Source organism: Corvus brachyrhynchos, unplaced genomic scaffold (genome assembly GCF_000691975.1).
Source record: "Corvus brachyrhynchos isolate BGI_N302 unplaced genomic scaffold, ASM69197v1 scaffold79, whole genome shotgun sequence".
Lineage (NCBI taxonomy): Eukaryota > Metazoa > Chordata > Aves > Passeriformes > Corvidae > Corvus > Corvus brachyrhynchos.
Genome location: NW_008240023.1, coordinates 1,518,704 through 1,522,605, shown reverse-complemented (window position 1 = coordinate 1,522,605; position 3,902 = coordinate 1,518,704). Strand labels below are relative to the sequence as shown.

The following is a 3,902-nucleotide window of genomic DNA, read 5'->3' as shown; positions in this document are numbered from 1 at the left end:
GGGAAAGCACTTGTCCAGAAGCAGTCACACCCCCTGGCATCCCTCAGGAGAGGTTTGAAATAATGTGCACAAATCAGCTCGGTCCCAGTTTCCACTCCTCACCTATTTTACTCCCAATATCAAGAACTGCATAAATAACCAGGGACATCTTGCACCAGTGATGGGCACAGTTCAAAGTCACAAAATCCTAAAAGATCAGGCTGGAAGGGACCTCGAGGATCACCTGGTCCAACTTTTCAGCACGGAAAGTCAGTGGGAGGCAAGGGCTCCTTCCTGCCATGCAGGAATCCCACCCATCCTAAAAGATGGCTTTTAAACAAATAAATATTAAGGCATTTCTCACAGGCATTCATGAATATTTTACCAGAACCAGGAATATGACTGGATCTTCTGGCTCCCAAGACAACCAGGCTGTGCATTTGTATTTGTCTGATAGCAGAGGATGCTGGTGCTGCCGCTAATTAACAGTAACTCATCATGCACACCTGGTGGGTGGTGCCACTCACACAGGAAACACTTCCCAGGAACAAGAAGTCAAGTGCAGTACCAAAAACACCCTTGAGGGCACGTTTCAAACACTCCTGAAGCACCTTCAAGAGCTGAGGTTACAGCCTGAATCCCAGCCAAGCCTGCCTCAAGTAACACCGAGCCCTATTTAAGCTCCTTTTCCATCGCCTCCTCCTCCCTCTCCTGAAAATCTCTTCTGCTCAAGCACCATAACCCTTCATCCTTTCCAAAGGAGGAGAAGGGAGAGCTGCTGGGGTGCCCTGGGAAGCGACAGGAGATGTTGACAACACACCGTTTGTTTACAACGTGTTATTTACGTCCCACGCAACGTTAGGTCTCGTCACCTTTCGCCGCTCGGTGTGAACCACCCCCGTCACTCGGCAGATGAGGATGTTTATTAGCAGCCTCAATTAAGGAAATATTTGTGCCACGTTCCACTGGGCATGACTATGCTAATACTTCTCTCCCCTTTCCAAACCCAGTGTCTAAATCTAATTAGTTCTGAAAATCAACCCTATCAGGACAACGGAGCTCTGCTATCGCTTGCCCACAGCTCTTGGTAAAGGCTGTGTTCCACTGGAAGAGTTTTATATCCCATTTATCTGAGTGGTGGTAGAAAGCTGAAGGCACTGAACCCCTCTGCCACATGGACTTGATGTTTTATTTGGGTGCCAAGACAACACAAGTTAAAATTTTTTTTAAAAATTCAGTTTAGACAGACAGGGTGTAACTTCCTGCACGGGCACAGCACCACAGCAGCAACAGCATCACCTTGAAACCAGAGGTAGCTTGGGGCTTCTTGAGTATCCAAACCATAAAGTTTTCCCTCAGTGCCCAGCAAATCCAGCCCAGCACTGTTTAAAATCTCACATGTAACCGTGAGGAGGGGAAAAAAATCAGGATTTAGTATCTTTAAGCATGAAGAGCACAGACATTTAATTCCTTAAATATAATCCTGCTGTGCTGCAAAATCATAGAATCACAGAATGGTTTGGGTTGGAAGGGATCTTAAAGATCATCCAGTCCCACCCCCTGCCATGGGATACCTTCCACTATCCCAGGCTGCTCCAAGCCCCATCCGACCAGGCCTTAAATCTGCTGGTATAGGAGAAAGAAGTGTGTGTTTTAATAACACTGCTATGATAACAGGTACAAGTGACTCTTAAAACCAGAGTGGGGTTTGTTTTAAGCATATCTCACTGCTACTACATATTTTTCCCCCTAAAGAACCAAAGGATGGCTTAAAGCCTGGCTGCCTGCAATAGGGGGAGCATGTGGGACTTCCTCATTTGTCAGTGGCTCCCTGTGGAAAACCCCCAAAATCCGAAAATGAAAGAGTTTAGGCAAACTCTAAAATGAATCAAAGCAAGGTTTCTTGTAATGAGACAGAACTGATGGAGGAGACAACTCTGCAATTTTGTGGCAACGTGGGGGTCGGGCTCTGCTCCCAGGGAACAGGGACAGGACAAAAGGAAACGGCCTCAAGCTGTCCCAGGGGAGGCTCAGGGTGGACATCAGGAGGAATTTCTCCATGGAAAGGGTGCTCAGGCATTGGAGTGGAGTCCCCATCCCTGGAGGTGTCCAAGGCAGGCCTGGAGGTGGCACTCAGTGCTCTGGGCTGTGTGACAAGGTGGGCATCGGTCACAGCTTGGACTCGATGGCCTGGGAGAGTTTTTCCAACCTCAATGATTCTGTAACACCCTCAGAAGGCTGAGTCCTTCAGCTGGGATCCCACGCCTGGTGAAAATCCCACCCATAACATTATTTTTGCTGTCAAACAGCCAGGACAGAGCAGCCCCTCTGATGGGGACACTCAAGCACAGAGTCCCCCCCACCCTGGGGACCATCACCCACCCACAGCACAACTGCAGCACCTGGGCTGCTCCTTCCTGCAGCTCCAGCTGAGCTCTGCCCGCCTGGGAGCAGGCACAGAACACCTAAAACCAACGGGAGGGCATTAAAAATGACTGGAGAGTTTTTCAAGGCGGGGCTGAACCTGATGGAAATGTTTGTGGTGTGTAAAGAGGTGTAAGCACAACTGAGCAAGCGCGTGCCAAGGACCAAAGCACATTTGTTATTCTGGACCGTCATTTCCCATCATCGTTCTCTTTTTTGAAGGCATAATTATCTAAACATGTGGTTTTTAATACGTACAATGCTCATTAACTCCCCATTTGGGTGCCTCACCACTGCAGCTCTCACAGAAAGGCTCACAAAGGTACCAGCTCAAAGCTATGGAGAGCATTGAACCTTCCACCTTTAGGGGGGGGGGATAAAACATCCAAAAAATAATATATTTGCCTGATTTTAGAATTTCATCTTGATGCTGTGTCTCAAAACTTTTTGGGCCACGGCCAGCAGGACTGTGTTCCCATACCAAGGTGCCCTCAGTACTTAGTTTGAGCAGAAAGATCAAAGATTCCTCAAATTTGACATGCCCTAAAAAAATGTTGATCTGTGAAACACAAGGGAATTCCATATATTTGCTCCCCTGCTGCAATTTGTTAACAGGTAGGTATAAAATCCCAAGCTTCTCGAGCACTAAACCTGTACCAACAAACATACCTGACCAGAGGAGAAATTGGGCTGGGAGGCATAAACAGCAAATAGAAAATTAAAAAGTTACTAAAGTGTCTTTGTGGAAAAAAGACAACCCCAAAACTTATGAATATCTCACAGTCACTCTCTGTCATTTTGTATTTTGCACTTCGTATTTGAAAAGACAACAAAAGGATCAAACCAGCCGGTTTAGCAGCTCTGAAAGGCATTAATTTTACACCGAGGCTGAGAAATGAAATAAAATTACACTTCCAGAAAAAAAAAAAAAAGCTGCATTAACAAGCTGGAATAAACCCCCACTTTTGTTTCCTGTGCACACTTTGTTTGGCAGGGAGAGCCAGGCCCCCGCCAGCAGCCTGGGCTGTAATTGTGCAAAAAAAAGGACGGTGATATAAATCACCAAAGGTTAATGATCAGGATGTGAACAGAGGGACTTGTTTACAGAAATAGCATGCAATTTAAAATTTACAAGAGATTTAATGCCACTGCTTGGCAATCACTAAAATCAACAGCCCAGAAAACAGTGACATTAAGAAAAATATTACAGTTATAATCATTCCAAAATAAGTCAATTAGTGTTAGGGCATGCGCTCGCGATTACTTGACCCATTTGGTTCGCACTTAAGTGAAGAGAAAAAAAAAAAAAATCCCCCTCCCTCGTAGCGAGATTACTGAGTTGTGACCTATTTTGCATTCCCTATTCCTTACACCATCCCTCTTCCGTGCTGCTGGAGGTGGTGGAGGTTTTTTTTCCCACCCCCATCCTCCTCCTTGCTTGGTTTCGGAGTCATTCTGACCTTCGACATTTGTAGCAATAATAATAAAAAAATATATAT

The 3,902-nt window shown here is 45.9% G+C and overlaps 1 protein-coding gene across 1 annotated transcript in view; it reads right to left on the bottom strand.

Moving 5' to 3' along the window:
- AGAP1 (ArfGAP with GTPase domain, ankyrin repeat and PH domain 1) overlaps positions 1 to 3,902 on the bottom strand; it is a gene marked incomplete at its 3' end in the record, with an annotated part of 282,469 nt that overhangs the window by 44,232 nt on the left and 234,335 nt on the right. The window lies entirely within an intron of this gene.